Raw genomic sequence first — 21,387 nt, 5'->3', positions numbered from 1 at the left:
ACCCTCATTGAGCCAAACCGGTTTCGGCTCTCATACCCTTTTTTTTACAAGCATTATTTTTGTTCACACAATAGCCAGTCATCTTTCTAAAAAGCCCATGGATCATACTAAACCCTTTACAAGCTTACCGTTGGCCTTGGAACACTGTTCCAAAGGCTGTTCCAGACATAGTGGAACCACCTGGAATGCTGTGATAGGACCTTGTCTCTGGTCTCTAGCCCCTCTTACCTTCAAGCAAGCTGGGCTGGTTCCTAGTTTAGGCTTTTTGACTTGCTTTTCCCTGTCAGCAGTCCTTCTATTAGAGATTGAACTGTGGTTTGCTCTGGGCCCTTAATACATTATGCACTCTTGTGCAGTTTTGCTTGCTTACACAAAAGGTACACACTCCATTCCTTTCCTGGAGTCTGCTTGCGCGGGCTGGGGCAGCAACTGTCCAGGCAAAGAGTTGCCTCTTAGCTTTGCACCAAGCAAGTCCTCCTGGTCAGAAATTGCCTCCTTGAACTGCACACACCCAGAGAGGGCGTGTTTTCCTAATTCTCACAAAGCAATGTCCCACCAAAAATGTATACCCACTTTAACAGCTGGCAGCTCAATTTTGAAAATGAAGTCTGTTTGTATAAATACTGCCTTTATAATTATTCAGTGTGTGTATACACTTTGGGGACACCCTGCATTTAGTCCTATCCTGCTTTGTGGAAGCCCTGCTCTTCTCTATCCAGAGCATGATCTTCCTTCCCAGCCTCCTCTGCCTCTCCACTCTGCTTTCATGTTTCTACCTGCACGAGGTCTAAAATGGTCTGTCTTACTCATCACCTGTCTCCTCCATCTCTATTGTAAGCTCTGTAACAATGTATTTCTCTATCTTCACTGTGGTCCGTCAGTGGTTTTATTTGTAATGTTATGTTCATAGTACTTACCATCACGAGGCTGGATCAGACACTGTTGTTCTTAGTTTGCCTTGAAACAGCTGAGACTTTAGTAATAATTTCCTGTTTACTGTCTGAGTGTAAGGAATGCAAAGTGCATGTGTAGAATTTAGCAACACACAAAGGGGAGAGATGAAGATGCTTACAGAGAAAACCTCCTTGATACAGCCACCTAATACAAATGCCTGAACTTCCTCAAATATTTCCTTATAGGTAAGATTATCTTTTATATGGAAATTTGCGAACCTGGGATAGATGGCATAAGATAGGGAGGAGTGGTTGATACCTCAATTCCCTCCCTCCATTTTCTACTTGGTCCAAATATACAAAGCAAGAGAAAAAGACTCTTGGTAAGGTAACTTAAAAGTCAAGGTGTTCTTATTGTAACACAATCACCTGTCTCAGCCTAATATATAAAGCCATATTTTCATTTAATTTTGGTATTAGATTTTAAATATTAAAAATATTTTCCATATGTTATAAAAATAGTCATTCTGTTCCAATGCATAAAAATAATGCAATATCATCTTCTTACTAAATTCACATCTTCCCATTTTACCTTTAATCACAGATTTACAAATGCCTTCTATGAAACTGAAAGAAAAAATTGAGATAAGAATTTATAGTGATTTCACACTTTGCATATATTTTTAAATTTAAATGGATTTTAACTCTATGATCACTTACTAGAGAGACACCTTGTCCATCACAGGATCCATCTCCATTCATTGCTTGCAGTTCGAAGGCCTTTCAAAGAGTTTATATCTTCTGACATACTCAATACCTCTAAAAATGCAATGATGACCTATGGGATGAAATATGGAGCAATAGAGGAAAAAGTATCCTCAACATTTGTTTCAAGATTTAAGGGGTTGATTCAGTTATCTAGAAATGATATTTAATCTGGGAATCTCCTTTACTGAAGAAACTAGAGAAATTAAACTTTAGTATAGCATTTCTTTTTACCTCATGCAATCTGAATTCAGCTCACAGCTGCCCACATGAATTGAGATGCTGAGTAATCCCATTCATTATTTCTAGCAAAATAAAGAAATAGCAAGTAGTTTAGATCATTAGAAGGAATGCATACTGTAAACTATCCACCAGGAAATTTGACTAAACCCAAAGCAATCAAATTCACTTCTATCAGAAAGAATTCAGAACAATAAAATATTGGCTACTTATAAACATGTCATTCAAGTTTATGGAAATAATCCAGCAAAAAAATCATTCAAGGGACAAAAATAAAGCCAAATCACTGTGCTTGAATGTCAGAGGGATTGCCAGGTAATAGCTTGTAAAATGAAGGACTCCTTTAGAGTCCCAATGTAAATATTTCCTTCAGAGAGTAACAATCCTCAGGATTTCCAAAGGAACACACCCCTGATAAAATTATAATCATCTTTCCTGTAAATGAGTTGTGCTGTTTTGTCATTTTAAATTTTTTCTGTTATGTCTTTGTTTTCTTCAGCAGTTTATTTCGAGTCCTCTTGTGAAAATAGATGGGCTATAAACCGTAAATACATCATTGGGAAAAGAACTAATACCCTGTTTCCCCGAAAATAAGACAGTGTCTTATATTAATTTTTGCTCCCAAAGATGCACTAGGTCTTATTTTCAGGGGATGTCTTATTTTTCCATGAAGAAGAATATGGTACACATTTATTGTTAAATGAAAATAAAGGAAATTTATTACCTGTATACAGTACGGTAGTACAGTAGTTGTCAACACAAACCAGACAAACTGTGAATCCTACAGTATCAAGAATTTACTCATTTATTCAATGATAATCATGTTATTATCTTCTGAAACATCATCATAACAATCCAATTCCTGAATTTCCTGGTGAATTTCTTGTGACTCTATTTCTTTCAGAATCAGTGGACCAAATCTCTCATGTTTAGCCTAGGGGGTCCTTATTTTCGGGGGGATGCCTTATATTTCACTCAGAAGGAAACCTGTAAGTAGGTCTTATTTTCGGAGGATGTCTTATTTTTGGGGAAACACAGTACTTTGAGTATTTAGTATGTGTTGGCTGTTTTATCACTTAATCCCAGTAATGGCCCTAAAAGATCCTCATTTCATAAATTGATGTTTGGAATCCTTAGGAGATTTTCAAGCTCACACAGATTACAAGTGATGGAGCTGAAATGCTCACTTATAGCGATTTGGTTCCAAACATAAAGATTTTATACTAAATATTGCTTTTATTATAAAATTCTAACAATATAATGTTCTATTTATATAATTTTACACATTATTGTATATTATATGTAATATATTCATTAATAGAGCAAAATGATCTCTAATTCCAATAGTATTTTCTGACATTATTTGAATGTAGATAAATACTTTTCTATAAGTCTGTACTAAAGTCATGCATCTTGCTCAAATAGGGCACGTCCGATTTGTTTTGGTGCCTCGCAGCACAACAAGAACTTGTCCAGAGCTAATCATTCCCCTAAAGAGCTGCCTGTCACTGTCATCTGCCTTTTCCTTTCTCTTTCCGTGGCGACCCCTCTTTCCCCGCCGCATCCACTGCCTCACAATAATATGGAGAGCGTAATATAGTTTGTTACTGTTGGAGAGAAGTTCTGATAGAAACAGGATATTGTAGTTTATGTGCAAAAAAAACAAACGCCATTTTGTTTGTTTTAATAATTCTACATATTTTGGGTTTTTTATCACCAGATTCTCACTGTCTGGAGCCCATTCCTCTCCTGCCCTCCCCCGCCCCCCAACTTCTTTAACTGGCAAACTCCATTTAGGCTGCCATTAAATCCACATTCCAATGAACCTCAGGAATCTGTCCACAATGTCTTCTCTGTATATATTATTTCCCACCACCACACTGCATTATAAGGATGTGTCTGTGAGTGTTTTGGCCAGTAGATTGGGAACTTCTTTAAGGCAGGATTGGTGTTTAATGATTCTTCAGTGCTGATGCGTGATAAGTGCTAATTAAAAAGCAAAAATAATGACGTAGATTTCCCCCAGGAAAATCTAAGGATATTTTATAATACATATGAATACTTTTCCAGAGAAAGAATTTTATATATTTTGAATTAATTTCTAAAGACTGTAGCGAGTATAAAAGATTATGATTATATACTCACTGCTACTTATGGAAGCTTCTGATAGAGGTAAAACAGCTTAGGTTGAACAAGCACCACTTTATGGAAGTATTTTTGAAAGCCCGAGTATTTAGAAACAATGGAATTATACTCATGGCCACTTGTATTTTAAGCTTTAGTCATGTAATTGACTCTTTCCCAAATCGAGACTCCCCTAGATTTTAACAATTACAAAAGATATTCTATCTTGGTAATATTTTTTCAAAAACATCTCTCAAGCAAGATTTTAGACCAGATATTTTCTGTGACTTACAAAAAAGGTGTGAGCAGAAGGGAAGAAGCCTCACTCTTCTGTCCTTTCCCAAGGCAGTCATGGATTCCCAACATGGGATGATGCTTTGCTCGCCTTAGTCAGAAAGCAACTTTAAACACCTCAGATCCAGAGCATATGAAAATCTAGGCCCACTTTTTAAGAGTTGAATGTCCTAAACCCCTGTTTGCCTCAATTTTCAAACTGTAAAATGAAAATTATGCCCTAAGAATTTTGTGAAGATTGACAAGCCACAACTATTTGAGGCTGTCTCAGGCACACAACAAGGACTGTAAATGTTAGCTGGGGAGGAAAAGGTGGAGCAAACTTTTTTTTACAGTGCTCTGCCTTACCTTTTCTTTGCTTGATAACAAAAGAACTTCCTAGTTGCATTATGTTTCTATCAAATCTTGGTGCTGGTGAGTGAATCTATACTAATAAAAGGGTAATATGCTAATTAGACCGGGAGACCTTCTGGAGACCTTCCAGACGTTCTTCCAGACAAAGCCATGGTGGTGGGGCCAAGGCAAAGGCGGTTAGGGGCGAACAGGCCAGCAGAGGGGCGGGCAAGGCGGGATGAGCAGGCAGGTGGGGGAGCAGTTGAAAGTGAGCAGCCCAGCGGGTGGCAGGGAGTAGTTGGGGGCAAGCAAGCCAGTGCAGGGAGAAGGCCAGCAGGGTGGGGTAGTTGGAGGCAATCAGGCTGGCAGGCAGGTGGTTAGGGCCAAACAGGCAATCAGGAAAGTGAGCAGTTAGGAGCCTGCGGTCCCAGATTGCAAGGAGCAATTGGACATCCCAAGGGGTCCCAGATTGGAGAGGATGCAGGCTGGGTTTCTCCCCCCGCCCCTATGCATGAATTTTGTGCACTGGAGCACTAGTAAATTTAATAATAATACGGGTTAATATTTTTAGGTATACAGCCTACATGTTATGAAGCAATATGTTTTGATTTTATACATGCTTGCACATGCTCAAGAATCTACCAGTTCGCTCTAATAACTAGAAGAAGCCCCTGTAATGAAAGCAGACTAACCTCTCCTTGGCTTGAGGGTATAGGCCTGGAATTCTGCCCTTCTCATCACAACAGAGTGTGGTGTGTGCAACTTGGATTGCTCCGCTTGCTCATCTACAATTCACCAGAGCGAAGTCATTTTGATGAATTCTAAAAAAGGAAAACTTCCAGTAAGCAGGCAGGTCTGCTGACATTTGATAATATCTAGTTGTCAGTGAGATTTTAGAAGGTGCGTATGCCCACATCGATTCCCGGATGAAAACGTACCACACAGCAGGAGTTCATAAAATGAAAATTAATGATAAAACATCTTGCAAGCATTTCATATGGAGTCATATGTTAGTTAATGTTTACAGTTCATGGGCCGGGTGGTTTTGGTTAATTAAAGAAATCGCGTGGGATAAGGAAGCATTCAGGAATGATTGTAGATTTTTATACAGTTCATAATAAGCCGAGAGACTTGAGGGAGCATTTCAAGCCTCCACAAAACTGAATATATTTTTCCTCTGGCCCATCATTTACTTTGTTTCAGGTCATTTATTTTAGCAGGAGAAAATGTACCTGTTTAACATCAAAAGGCCTATGAATTTTAAGCTTCTTTTATATCATTTGAAAAAATTTACTTAAATGAAAACATGGTGATTCCTCTCAGCTTCTGTGATTTTAGGTTTTATAATTTAAGTGCATTTTGAAAATAAATTACTTTATTTTATTTCATGTAGGTTTTTCATTAATGAAGTCCAGTAAATATATTTAACATTGTGTATACTTTTATGAAAAGTAATATATTCAGAAATGGCTCTGAAGATAACTGCATCTGTGTCTGTATCTACTTAAAGATCTCAGCTAATAACAATTTGCCTATTGCATAATCATATGGATTTATATTTCCGTTTATGAATTATGCATGCTGGGGGAAGATCAGGCTATTTTAGTTGTGGATATTAAATCTGTTAATACTTTTTTTCAATACCCACTTCTGATTGTGTGCACAGGACAAAGCCCAGCCATACCACCTCTGCTACCCACAGAACAAGCTTCCAGAACCACTCCAGCTTCGCCTGCTCCTGAAGGCAAGTATTCTATTTAGTTTTTCCAAACATCTTCTATATTGTAGATAAAGTAGAATGTAGAGAAACAAAACAAAAAAATAATACCAGCAATAACTAAATCCATGTTTTCTCAAGTAATTTTTCTTTTGTTTATATACTACATAGCTACAGTTTATTTTTCCTTAAATTACAGTTTCTTCCTTTCTAGAGAACCTAAATTTTCCTCTTAAGATTCTATCCTGCAACCCCAACTTCTAGAAAGGTGACCAACTTTTACCCTAAAAATCAACCAGAAAGTGTAGGGACAAATGGATAGGTATATGCCTTTCATTGTTTGCAGTTTTATCACAACTCAATTAGTTCAGTATCTTACAACTTTGGTGCCAGAGTTTCTGGATATGAATCTGAATTCTACCCCTTACTAGACATGCAACTTTGGAAAGTTAATTAAATTCACTGTTCAGGAGATTTGTCATTCCTAAAATGGAACAAGAATAACCCTAATCTAATAGAGTTATTATGAGAATGAAATTGTGTGTGGTGTGTATGTGTGTGTGTGTGTGTGTGTGTGTGTGTGTGTGTATGAGCTTTATGAAATTAGCAAACTACCACTAATAATTTATTCTTTGAAATGTGATGAAATCAAGCAAAATTAGAGTATGGGAATATTACATCAGAAACAAACATGCTAGAAATTTAATATAATTTATTTAAGTCTTCATTTACTCATTCGACTATTCTTTAATAAATTCCAATCAATGGGGTAATGTCAGATATTGTCCAAAATACTAGGGATTCAGGCATTAATAGAAAATAGTCCTTGTCCTACCAAGACTTAGTTTACAAATATAAAATTAAAAGTAGTTAAAGAGGAGTCAATATAAATCACAAGTAATTAAAAACAAGTGCACCACTAACTTTTTGCAAGAGAAAAATGGAGTCTCCCCCATCACCAAAGTGTTCTTTCTGCCCGAGCTCTGTCACGTATTAAAAGGGACCCGTGTACACACCCGGATACTAACCTGCTTGTCCAAATTCTGTCCACTCTGCCCAACAGATTCCTTTTGGCTTTAATCACCCCTTGAAACTAGGGTGACCAAACTTATAAGTATTCATTCAGGAGGAAGCCCCATGAAGCCACTGGCATCAGAGTAGGAGCTTTTGAGGGGAAAATTCAGGGTCCCAGGATCTGGAGTGTAAGAGAGAAGAGACTCCAGGTGGCTACAGCCTGTTGTCCCCCAGATTCTTAGACCAGTGCAGAGAATCGCTGGAGGGGCCCGGAGAGCCCTGTAAAGCACAGAGACTCCAAGAGGGGCCTGGTTGTTGGTTCTAAGAGGGGTGCTGATTCCCACAATGTGATAGGAACCAAAAAGTAAGAGAGTAAAAGGTACCATGGAGGATTAGATAAGGGAGGATATAGCTCTGTGAGGAAGCAGTGAGGAGGGCCCCAGGAAAGGTTTCTCTGTAGAGATGACTGAGAAATCGAAGTCCCAAGAAGAGGTGTTCATCAGTAGGTAAGGAAGGTAAGAGCATTACCATTAAAAATACTGGTATAAATAAAGGCATGGAGATGAGTAAGAACAGAGTTTGGTCCCGAGAAATAGAAGTAGTTCATCATGGAGAGAAAAAAAAAAAGCCATGTATAGAGTTTGTGAAAGCTTCTAGAAAGATATGCAGAGGGCAGATCATGAACTACCTTATATAGGCAAGAATGGAATTTATTTTTTATTATAAAAACATAAATAGTAAAACAAATCTCAAATATACTCATCCTGCAGGTACATTTACCAACATTTCTTATACTGACTCTTTTCTTTTTTTTATTTTCTTTTGTTTTTAAAACTCTGATTGTACTTTATTTTGCAAATCCTTGAACATCATGCTGTTTTACCTAGATGAAGAATTTTTTTTTCTTTTAAAATTTTGATACATTTACATGGTACCAAATGTAAAAGTTTCAAAAACAATGTAGGGTGAAAAGTTTTCTTCCTGACCCTATTCATCAGTCAACCAATGTTAGTTCCTTCCCGAGACAGTTTGTGCATATATAAGCACATATATTGTCTCCTCAGCTAAGAGATTTTTATTTTTGTCTCTAAACAATTGGAAATTTCTCATGGATGTAATAGATATGTTTGTTTTGAAAGATCAATTCCACTGTCACCTTACAAGGTAGATTGGTGGCATAAGATTGATTGTAGGTGCCTGGGGAAAGAGTAGTCCAAATAAATTGTAAATCCTAAACTAAACAGTGGTATAGTGGGTGGAGAAATGAGATGGATCAGCAAGAGATCTGGAAATAATATCGATTGATCTAAGTGTCAGATTGGATACAGGTGCTGAGGTAGAAGAAAGAATTAGAATGATTCCAGGCTTTCTAAATTATGTATACGGGTGGACAATAGTGCCATTAACTAAGACGGAAAGCTGTTGAAATAAAATAGTCTGTGATAAGGAGCAGGAAGGTGATGGGTTCCATTGAAATAGAATTTCTTTTGGTTGCACACTTACATTTCACACATTCAATAGCCAGGGAAGGATTTGAGTAGTTGGGCAGGTAAAGTTTTCCTAGGGTTATGTTCTGATGCCAGCATGTTCTATGCATTTGGCCAGATCCTGATGAAGACTTGCCTAACTCATGGGCATGTTCTCTTCAGCTCACATTTATTCAGAATATTATGTTTGCTATACCCATATGCATTTTACATTTGATATTCTGAAATGCTATGAAATAAACATTATTATCAAAAATGAACAAATGTAGCCATGGGATTTGTTTATTTATCTATGCTATATTAATAAATAAACAACAGGAATGAGATTCAAGCCTTATGCCCAGAAAACTTTCTATTATATTACTATGCAGGCATTGAAGCTTGAGGATTAGATGTTCATGTCTTCTGAGTCATCAACAAGTTTGGAAAATGGAGACAAAGTTTTGTGCTTTAAACTTCATGTGGTTTTGTGATAGAAAGATCATGTTCTGATGCTAATCAAGAGTACCCTAGTAATACACAAAATTTCATGTGCACATAAATACCTGGGGGTCTTGTAAGAATGCAGATTCTGCTTTGGAAGGTCTGGGCTGGGGACTGAGACTCTTCATAACAACCTCCCAAGTATTGCTGGTGCTACTGGCTCTGGACCACATCTGAGTAGCAAACTCCTAGAGTATTTAAGAGAGAGGTGGAGAGCAATTTAATATTTCTAAAAATGCTTTTAACTTAGTATTAGTTATTTGAATAGCCTATGGTTGGCCAAATATTTTTTAGACTTACTGGAATGCCATACGTGAATGAATTTTAACTGCTTAGTTGTCTAGGGAAAAACAAAGTTTTCAGGCCAAGTATCTAGTCATTCTAGAAAGGCTCACTAGATAGCAAGAGAAATACCATTGGGAGTGGGGGAAAGGTTACATTATACTTGTAAATTATAGCAACCTATTAAATAGTATGTAAAATATTTTGATTTGGCCATCTACATGAATTGAATAAATTAGCATTTATAAATTTTAAATAAAAGCCCATACAATTTCTAAATCAGTACTATATAAATTCCAATATGAAAAAAAATAATTTGATAATTAAAGAGCTTAATGTAATGTACAGTTTGTGTAATGGTTCATTCCAAGACCCCAAATTAACAATGCTTCTTGAATATTTAGAAAACCATCCATATCTAGTCCAGGGTTTTAAACTTTTCTCTCCCATTCAATTTGGCTACAGGCACAATTTATTAGGTCCCCTCAGGTCTCATACTTATTGTTTATCCTCCTGTCTCCATCAGCTTCCACACCTCCTTCATTCATTTACTCACATGGCTCCAGATTTTGTGTGTGTAAAGACAATTTTCTCTTGATATAATAATTTCTAAAAATTTCTGGTCAACCTTGGTGTCCTAGTAAGTATGGGTACCATAACAAAATACCATGGGCTGGGTGGCTTAAACAGCAGAAATTTGTTTTCATGAAGTTCTAGAGGATGGGAGTGCAGTCAGGGAGCCATCATGGTGGGCTCTAGAGTGAACCTACTTCCCGGCTGGCAGATGCCCTTGCTGTGTTCTCACGTGTTAGAGAAAGAGCTCTGCTGTCTTCTCTTGCTAGAGGATACCAATTCTATAGGATCAAGGCTCCACCTTTAGGATCTCATTTGATCTTAATCAGCTCCAAAAGGTTCTGTCTCTCACACAGTCACATGGAGGTTAGTCCTTCAAGATATGAATTTGGAGGACAACCCAATTCAGTCAATAGCACTTGATAAACTTTAAGCTTAATTAATATATAAGTAAAGCTGCTGAAATGTTTCCTCATACAATTAGAGTTGCTTAAATATTTTTTGAGTAATCAGTGATTGTGCCTTTTTTCTTTCTGACAGCGTAATTTCTGACCTTGCATAAACTTCTGTACATGCTTACAATTGATAGAACTTAACCATTTAAAAAATATTCTTAACTGGAATCAAATATAACTCAGTTTATACTGAAGGTAATAAAACAACAAACCTTTGAGTAAGTTTATCGTTGGCTACTATTGTATATCATTTATCTAGCTAATAAGCAAATTATTTATTAAAAATGTTAAACAGTCAGAGAGAGGAGAGAGAGGGGGGGAAAGAGAGAGAGAGAGAGAAAGAGAGAGAAGAGTTATATTTTCTAGATATAATAAAACAGTAATATGCAAATTGACCCTAATGGCGAACAACTGAGAAAAATAGGTCACTGACTCACACTGACCACCATGGGAAGATGCTCAATGCAGGAGCTTCCCCCTCGTGATCAGTGCACTCCCACAGACCAGGCTGATGGCTGAGAGCACAGCAGTGGTGGCAGGAGCCTCTCTCACCTCCTCCACAGCACTAAGGATGTCTGACTGCAGCTTAGGCCCATTCTCTGTGGGCTTGTGGGCTGCCAGAGGGATGTCTGACTGCCAGCTTAGACCTGATCTCCAGGGAACAGACTTAAGCTAGCTGGTGGAAATCCCTCAAGGGGTCCCAGACTTCGAAAGGGTGCAGGATGGTCTGAGGGACCCCCTGAGTGCATGAATTTTCATGCACTGAGCCTCTAGTTTAGACTATAATAGCTTATGTGACTCAGGAAAATGTGACACAAAACTGACAAGTGACTATCTCACTGCCAAATGTTCACAGGACAAGAGATAGCCTATAAATAATAATGTCACCTTAAGTTTCATTGGATTCTAATTCTGTTGTTTTGAGCTGGTCTTTAAATCAAGGGACTCCAATTCTCCAAGGCAGATTTTAGAAGTCAGATTATTCAAGTGTTTGACTCCAGTTTATCTCCTAGCAGAAGTTCATAAAAGACAAAGCAGCACACCTTTTTCCTCTCAGTCTGTCACTTGGAAAGGGGGTGTGTCAGTTGTTAAGTGGGACATTGAGATCCTACTGTTATATTTAAAGAGTAATTTGATTTGATATTTTATTCTGGAACACAATACCACATGTAAGTTAGCAAAATAGCAATGCTGCAGGATCACGGGGCTTTTGTTAGAATTCACTTTTACTTAGTAGAGAGGTAGAGTCTTTGTGCTGAGGATGCTGGCCCTGAGCATCCTTCCAAGGAGTCCCTGTTATCAGGCAATGCTGAGATCATGGGCTTTGTCAGGGCCTGCAGATGTTCTGCCTGCGACTCCATTTACATAATTGATTAGGAACTAGGACATATTTAGTATTAATCAAGCTGTTTTTAGTGAGGCTAATTATGCGCAGTCTTGATGCACTATTTTTGTCTGGAACTTCCTTAGGACCAAGTTGCAAGAAAATGGCATTACACGAGAAGGAACTTCCATGTGGCACTAAAATATGCTATTTGGTTTGAGAAATACAGTTCTAACAGGTCAAAATGTAGAAGTGTAAAGATATTTTGCATGTTAATGTTTTAAAAGTAGCGCTTATATATTAAATTTGCTCACAGGAAATTGGAAACAATTTAGGTATTTATCAGTAGAAATCTAAAAATGTCACGGACCTTGTTATGGATGAAAACACTTTACACATCTGTAGAGTGTTTTAAAAGATCATTTTATGCTTTCATGGAACTGAATAAAATACATTTTCAATAGCACTCACTTCATTTTGTGAAATATCAGGGCCCTTCTTATGTCAGGACACTTATCCAACGCCTCGAAGTTGTGTTTCTCCCTTCCTTGGATTTCACTCCTCTCCCACATCACATGCTTTGCGCATCATAATGAAGCATTATCACTTTGAATCGTTGGACAAACTGTGTATTAAATAAGTTGTTTCCTTTGACTTCTACTATAATATTTTAGAATACTTAGCCAGAGAAAGAATACTACCATCACATTAAAAAGATCTTTATATAATGACTACCTCATGCAATCATTTTGGTCATTTTTGTCTATTTGCATTTCATTGTGGGCTTAACTTAACTTGAACATATGGACCTTCAATATAATATTAATTCTCATGCTAAAAAAAAGTATTGAATGTTGTGACAGAACTAATCCCCACATCTATTGGGACCTCTTATTAGGGCTGAAAGGCCTTCAGGTTCAAAAAGCTAAGTAGTTATTCATTCATTCCACAATTAGAGCAGATCCATGTGAGTTCCCCTCCCCCACCACACCAAATGGTACCTAATTATGTTAATACTAGAGGCCCGGTGCACAAATTTATGCACATTGAAAGAAAATTAATTAGAAGAAATATTTTAGAGGCTGGGGAGAGACCGTGGAAAGTTGGCTTCAGGGCATGCCTGGCCCATCTCACCTAGTCCAGATCAGCTGGACCTCAGCAGCAAGCTAACCCAGCGTTTTTCAACCGCTGTTCCGCGGCACACTAGAGATGTTGCCTGGTGTGCCGTAGGTGCAGACAAGACAAGAATTTTATAATTTTTCACTATTTTGTTTACTTAATATTTCATAATAAAGTAATTATAAAATACTTTCTTTGTGTTTATTTGATTCCTATTCAAGAGAATTACTTTATATATAGTCAATATAGGCACAGAGTTAAATTTTTTAACATTTTCTAATGGTGGTGTGCCTCGTGATTTTTTTCATGAAACAAGTGTGCCTTTGCCCAAAAAAGGTTGAAAAACACTGAGCTAACCTACTGGTTAGACTGTCTGCCTCCTGGTGGTCAGTGTGTGTCATAACAACTGGTCGAGTGGTTGACCAAATGTTCAACTGAAAGGTTAGAAACTTAGCATATTAGACATATATATATATATATATATATATATATATATATATATATATATATATATAATGGATGGCTTTAACTCTTAGCATGAGAACTGTTTTATCATTGAATGTTTTTCAGAACTGTATTTTTACTGTCCTCAAAATCCTCAGTGGTTGAGTGGGACAGCTTTGAGCAATATTTTCCATCTATTTCCTAATCACACCAAGAAAAAATAAGCACTGGTTTATAAAATCTTTGCATAAGCATAATTACCAGATATGGTCCTATTACATATATTTAATTAACAATGCCACAAGATTTTTGTCTTTCCCCTATTCAAAAAACAAAACAAACAAACAAACAAAAAAACTTTTCCACCCCCAACATCATATTTGTATTGCCACTGATCTCTGAAGAATTGAAGACTGCCATTCACATTTAATATAGGTTGCCACAGCTTGTCTATTATGGCAAATATGTGAAAGAAATAAATTAAGTGATACCTTATTAAGTATATATTGTATACTTAAATTACATTTATTTAATTTAGTACCTATTTAGTAACTATTTAATATTTCATTACAAATGTACTATGTGCCTGAATAAATTCAAATATAGTAAGGTAAATAAATACTGTGTTTCCTATCATCTTGAATAAATGTACAACTGGCATTAACTTAGTACTGCAATTATAAATAATACTGTAAATGCCATCACACAAGTGTAGGCAAAGAACCCTAGAGAAAAGACTAAGAACCCAGCTTAGAATCCCAGCAGTGACACTAACTGGTTGTATAATCCTGAAAAAAATTAATTGAATCCTTGAACCTTCATTTATTCAGCTGTAAATCATAGAGGACGGAACTTAAATGGTTGTTAAGTCTCAATCTGTTTTCACACCCAGAGATTTCAAGCTTATTTTTTCAAGGTGCTGGGTTGATAAAAAGCTACCTTAAGAGCAGATTGAAGACTCCATGGCCTTGCATTGTGGTTAAATAGCTTCTATAGATGTGTAGTGTATTGTCATGGCCAGAGATGTCAAACCTGGGGCAAATGAGGATGTTCCCTGTGGTAGGTATTACTAGGAAGCATTATTTACTGGAGTACAAAAGTGAGTTGTAAGATCATAAAGGCTGAAAAGTTAGAGACAGATGAAATATGAGTAAGGCAAGGCTGTGCAATAAAATCATAAGCCCTGCATGGGGCCATAAAGAGTATGTTGGCAAGATTTGTTCAGAGGATAAAGGAGCATTATAAGAAACTTATTATAAGATAATTTCTTACCATAGCATGCATCTAAGGACAATGCTTTGCTGGAGCTAGTAATGCTTTATTTACAATTCTATTAAACCCCAAACTTTATCACCTTAGCTCTTCAGTGAGATATATCCTGGGAAGCAAAAGGCATAAAACAATAAAATAGAAATTTGGCCCAGTCCTTATTCCATTAACTGTATGACACAATAAATTTTATTGAACTTTCAGCCAATATAATATTTTTCTTTGTTTTGTGGTAAAATAAACTCATATATGTCAGAGATTTTTTAATGAAATTGATCTTCCTACAGGATTGGGCCAAAACTGGCTCTCCAATAACCCCTGAGGAGTCCTGGATTGCAAGAGGGCACAGGCCAGGCCAAGGGACCCCACCAGTGCACAAGGAGCCAGGGAGGGGGACAAAAGTTTGGCCAGCCAGGGGGGGATTGCAGTTTCAATCAGCCAGACCCCAGCAGCAAGCTAACCTACCGGTTGGAGCGTCTGCCTCCTGGTGGTCAGTGCATGTCATAGAAATTGGTCGACCATGTCATGGCAAGCAGTTAAGTGGCCTTAGCATATCATTAGCATATTACACTTTTATTGGGTGAACGGACAACCAGATGTCCAGATACTTAGTATATTAAGCTTTTATTATATAGGATGTAGGGGGAGGGGAGGCACATTTTCTATCACAGTTAGACATTCAATCATTAGTCACTGTTATTATCATTATCATCTTTTACCACAAAATTTCCCCTCTATGTATAATAAACCATTAATTTTTATGATTTTTTGTTTTTACTTTGTACCTATAAAAGGTAATAAGGTAATTGCATTAATGATATTAATCAGTATATGTGAAACTCTATATAATTTTTAATACAGGATTGTCATATGCAGGGTCTTATACATACAACTAAATCTCTTATAACTCCTCACATATTGCACAGAGCAGCTAAAACAATTGAATAGAGGAGCAGTAAGCTCATTATGTCAGCTGGAGGATGGGGAAGAATGGAGCTTGGGGATTTGAAAATAAGACAAATAAGTAGACATATGAGGCTTCTGATCATGGGGAAAATGTATGCTACTTTTCTTTTAAACAATCACATTTAACCCTCAGAATAATTCCAGATGGCTAGTATGGTTTATATCATTTTACAGAGATGATCAGAGGAACCAAGTAAATTGCCTAAGATAACACAGTTCTACAAGTGGAATATAATATATCCTGACTTAACATTGTTGATAGGTTCTGTCACTTTGCGTGAAACAATGTATAACAAAACCAATTTTACCATTGGCTTATTGATATAACTAAGAGTTAATGTCCTATGACATCCCATCAATATTAAAACAAAATTTCATGTAACGAAATGACATTATTTGAATTCCTAGTGTAATTATAATAAAAATCCATGTCTTTCATACCCAGGCTCAGCCTATATCATTCTCTGTCTGTGGTCCTTCCTCTAGGAGTAGCTTTCGTACTTTCACTTGGCCTTCTTTGGTTTGGGACTTTCTATAGGGTTTCTTAAACACAAAGTCCTTATTATAATTGTAAACTTTTCCACTTCCTATTCTCTTACCTGGAGTTCCTAAAAGAAATCTTTTAAACTCTAGACCAGTGTTTTTCAACCTTTTTTGGGCAAAGGCACACTTGTTTCATGAAAAAAATCACGAGGCACACCACCATTAGAAAATGTTAAAAAATTTAACTCTGTGCCTATATTGACTATATATAAAGTAATTCTCTTGAATAGGAATCAAATAAACACAAAGAAAGTATTTTATAATTACTTTATTATGAAATATTAAGTAAACAAAATAGTGAAAAATTATAAAATTCTTGTCTTGTCTGCACCTACGGCACACCAGGCAACATCTCGCGGCACACTAGTGTGCCGCGGAACAGCGGTTGAAAAACGCTGCTCTAGACCCTGGGAAGGGGTTGGACATGAAGCTAAATAAGCATTTATTGATTCAGGAAATAAACTATTTATGTAAAAGTCTCTGGGTAATCACTCAAGGTGTTATAGAATTGCTGATTGTGGGACGTTTGTTGTTAAATAGTGAATAGTGAAAAGAGCTGGCTTCCTAGAATAATTCAGTTATCACTAAAGGAAAAGTCAAGGCAAAGACAATAAAAGGGTTCTGAAAGGCCAGCTTAGTTATGCTAGATAACTCAAGTGAAGTCTTTAAGTTAGAGTGCTTTGCTGTCATAGTAACCTGCTTGCCAGTTAAGGAAAGTACTCCTACCATCGTTCCATAGTTCAAGAGTCCCAAATAAAATTTAGAGAATGAAAGAATAAAGGGGAAAGAATGTTTGTACTGAATTATTTTGCTTTCTTAGTCTCCTTCCTTATAATACGATCTCAAAATCCAATGGGGCACTTCCCACCACCCAGCAACAGCTAAATTTTCTCTTAAAATAGAATTCATCATCACATAATTTCTTTGCTTGAACTTTCTCAGTGGTCTTTCATCTTACAGTAAAATGAAAAATTCACAAAATGAATAACATGATTCTCTGGGATTGGCCTTGGTCCATCTCTGACCACATCTCTTACTACTCTCTTTCTGCACCTTCGTTCCAACCACATGTTCCCCAGGCTCCTCTTTGAACATATCTAGAATGTTCTGATTTCAAGGTGTTGGCAGATATTTTTTTTCTCTGCCAGAAAATTCTTCTCCCCAAAGGATAGGTTCTTCTACTTTTTATTTTCAAAAATCTTTTTAAATCTTTTTAAATTCAGAAATATTTACCCATGTTCCACCTTAAAAAAAAATATACCAGTGTGGCTCAGTGGTTGAGCATATACCTATGAACCAAGAGGGAAGGATTCAATTCCTTAACAGAGTATATGCCTGGGTTGTAGACTCCATCCCCAGTGTATATTCCATCCCCAGTGTAGACTCCATCTCTCTCATCATTGATGTTTCTATCTCTCCCTCTCCCTTCCTCTTTGAAATCAATAAAAATGTATTTTTAAAATATATTTTTAAAATAAATATTTAAAAAATATATTTAAAAAAAACTCTATGAAAAAAAAGCAATATCACCTCCCACCTTCTCATGCCCCAATTCTATAAACCAAGCTTTAAGTTTTTTTCTGATCCTTATTCACACCTAACATTATAAATACATGCATACATATTTAAATATACATGAGCAAATACATATATTCATTTTTAGGCTTAAAAATGGACTTGTCTCTATCTTTAAAATTTTTAAGTCATAACAGGCAGAGAACATACAATAACTATTTACAACTCTAAAGATTTTTAAGTTAACTGTTCCCAGCAAAATTAGGAAGGAAATGTAAAACGGCACATGTTTTATTTGGACAGTGAATAAATGAAAAGGTAAAGAGAGCTTTACATACACTCTCCTCATTCCCCTGCCTTTTATGAGGAAAATCAGAAGATTTACAAACAATTGCATAAGGCAGTGGCTACTAATTATAGCAAAACTGAGTCTGGAATCCACTTCCTCATTTCAGCTCAATATGTTGATTCTTACATAGGTACTTTTGTCCTAAAGTTTCTCGGCACAAAATATTCCAGACACAGCTTCCCTCCGACAATATCATACAAATTAATATGCATTTATTTCAACATTTTAATAAGTATCACACCTAAGAAATCACTATATATGTGAAGTCATATCTTTATTATTTCTAAAATATAGTAATAGCTATCATTGTTGCTTTGTTTGAACATGCACTTGGGGCCAGGAGAAACTTTAGCTCAGTTTCTCTATTCTTCACAAGCTAGCAGGGTAGGTTTTAGTAGGCCCATTGTTCAAGTGAGGAAAATGAAATCAATGAGCCACAGCACATGACCAGGATCACACCCAACCTAACAAGGGCCATGGCCCTCTGTAGATAACAAGGAGGGACTCTACAACCACTGCTGTAGTTCAGCTTATCTGTTTATGGGAAATTTTCCATGACCATGGTTGTGAGTGGGATTCCAAGTCAATCTCTGCCACTCCGGAGAAACAAGGTGACAGTGACAATGTCTGTTGGAATGCATTGTTAGGAAAGAAATATGTCTCTGTTCACTTAATTAGGACCAAAAATAGATCAAGCCTGGCCACAGAGGATGAAAAGAAAAGCACCCATCCGACATGTAAAAATTGGATAATCTCTACACCAGAAATGCAAAGAGGGAGGAACAAAACACAATATGAAAATGAGACATTTGCATTTGTTTTTCTCCGTTTGCTAAGAACAAGCATCTTAGGAAGCTTTACAATTATAATTAGCTATTGTGCATTCTCTGGCTGTGAGATGGCATGAAAAGAAAACATTTAAAAGCAAGAGAAAAGCCCATTGTAAGGGCTTAGAAAGTAAAAAGTGAGTCTTTTAATTTTTCTTTCATCAGATGTTAATTTATGCAGAATCTAATAACATATTTGTGGCTCTGAGCTGCCCATTTTGGAGAAGATTTCTCTCTCCACCAGGCTTTCCTGTCATCCCTGCTCCTTAGAACCATCATCTCTGGGTTTCTGACACTTTTTGCCAAAGAAAGGCAGCAGGCTGAGAAGTTCACATTCTATCGGCACTCTTAATTGCACAGCCTCTGAAAACCTATGATATTAACTGTTCTGACTCCTTTCTAGCTTGTTAGAAACAAAACAGCAAAAATTGAAGGAAGGGGAGAGAGGAAATTGATGATGGGTGCATAGGTGGATGGAAAGGGAAGAGTATTCACTGCCGAGGGGAAAAAAATGTCAGGGGACAGAGAGGTTCCATAAAAGACACATGGTTTATTTTTATATCCAAGCAGGGTATAATTAAATTACTGTGTCTCTTATAAATGGAAAACCAAATTCCACTGCTGCCAAACCACCTAGGGAATAGAGACAATAGCGCTTGACGAAATGCAGAATCTTCAGAAGTTGATGTTTTAAATGAATCCGCTGTAAATCAAGTACATCCTATAATGACAGCTTAAAGGTCTACTTCATAAAAATGTTATTAAAGTATATTATTTATACCTGCTTTTTGTGGACTCCTGCTCTTATTTATAACGCTCACAGTGTATGGTCATAATCACAGGCAGAATGCATAATGGAAGCATTAATTCAATAGGAACTGAGGCAGTAATATGGGGTCTCCCCAATAAAACCCCAGATATATTCACTTAAAGGTAGAGTTTATTGCCCAAGAGCATTCTCTTAAAAAAAAAAAATGAAAAGAATGTCTTCCGTCTTATGGCCTCAAACATCTACTTTTATTCCAAAGTCACTATAAGAATGACTAATTATCACAAACTTTTAGGTGGAATATTCATTCATCTACATGATGAAACAGAGATGTGGGTCCTGAGTTGTGATGTTATGGTGACCAGGGCATGGGTTTTTGATACAGGAAAAGCGTATGGATAAGTGTTCTGTATGTTAATTAACCCTTTTCTGGTACCTGCCATCAGAGGGTGGTGCTTAGCAAATGCTAGTCCAAGAATCTGGCACATGTGTTTATTTTAGTAAGATGGAAAATGCCTTGACAACATAACCTTTTTCCCAGAGAAGCTGAAAGCAATACTGCTTAAATCAAGAGAATCTTTATTCAGGATTTTAAACACCATTTCCATATTTCATATGTATGAAGCTCTAAGGAATGGCAGTACATTTTAATTGGTTTATTTCTAACTCTGGAACTACCCGAATTTGACTTCTTGGCTTTCGCCTTCTGATCGGATGCCCTGACGACTTGGACAGAGTGTGAACATGTGTCTGTAGGAGTCAAGAAACGTTCTTTATAAATTATACTTCTCCACTGAAAGAAAGTGTTGTCTTTGATCTTTTCAGTTAAAAAAAAAAGCGGGGGGAGGGGGAGAGACACCAAAGGGAATGAATTAAAATTCCAGTGTTTAATAAGATGCAGTCATTAGTAGGCAGCTTAAGCATTCGCGTCAGAACTGCTCCTGAAATTTCTTCAGCATAGCAATAATCTCACACTAGTTCTGGGTAACGGAAATCTAGGGATGCTTAGCATCTGTACTTGAGAGGCAAATGCCAAAAGAGAAAAATATTTCAACTGTAAGGTGAATCATGCTACTAATTGAAGATAAAAATCAATTTCTTGCCGACATGCACCACCTCCAACCTAAGAGAACTGAGTATTCCGTTTTCTCAACTCTGACACTGCGGCAGAGCTTTGTTATTTGAAATGAGTGCACTTACCAGGAAAACGTCCAGGGATGTCCAGTTGTCCCATGGCTGTGGCTGGGCATTTGAAGTTTCATCGGCCCCCCAGAACAAGGCTACCTCAGATCTCTGAGACGGAAATCTTTCTTGAAGTCTGCAGGGATCACATACTGCTCTATGCAGTGTCTACACTCACTGCAACCTCTGGGTGCAGAAAAGGGCCTGAGCACCCTTGCTGATGCAACCACCCAGCGAGGGCAGAGGAAGTTATGTCCCCAGCACGCTGCCAGCTAAGTGTCACCGGCTCCAAATGCCTCTGACAAGAGGCAGATCTGGAAAACAGTTAACCCAAACGAGGCATCGCTAATGGCTTGGTTTATTTTTCCTAATGAAACTGGACATAGGAAAGGCAGCAAAAGTGATTCCTCAGAAAAATGT

The 21,387-nt window shown here is 37.1% G+C and overlaps 1 long non-coding RNA gene across 2 annotated transcripts; it reads right to left on the bottom strand.

Annotated features, from left to right (window-relative positions):
* Positions 1 to 1,615: 1,615 nt before the first annotated feature.
* Positions 1,616 to 21,049, bottom strand: LOC123651353. Of its 2 annotated transcripts, none has more exons than XR_006740002.1 (3): positions 20,986 to 21,049; positions 5,342 to 5,470; positions 1,616 to 1,731 (listed from the first exon to the last, which is right to left on the bottom strand). It is a non-coding gene; the product is annotated as an uncharacterized LOC123651353 (long non-coding RNA). The 2 variants fall into 2 exon arrangements; XR_006740001.1 differs by lacking the exon at positions 20,986 to 21,049 and adding an exon at positions 9,485 to 9,539.
* Positions 21,050 to 21,387: the final 338 nt, after the last annotated feature.

This window comes from Pipistrellus kuhlii, unplaced genomic scaffold (genome assembly GCF_014108245.1).
Source record: "Pipistrellus kuhlii isolate mPipKuh1 unplaced genomic scaffold, mPipKuh1.p scaffold_m20_p_5, whole genome shotgun sequence".
NCBI lineage: Eukaryota > Metazoa > Chordata > Mammalia > Chiroptera > Vespertilionidae > Pipistrellus > Pipistrellus kuhlii.
This window is presented reverse-complemented; position numbering and strand designations above follow the sequence as displayed.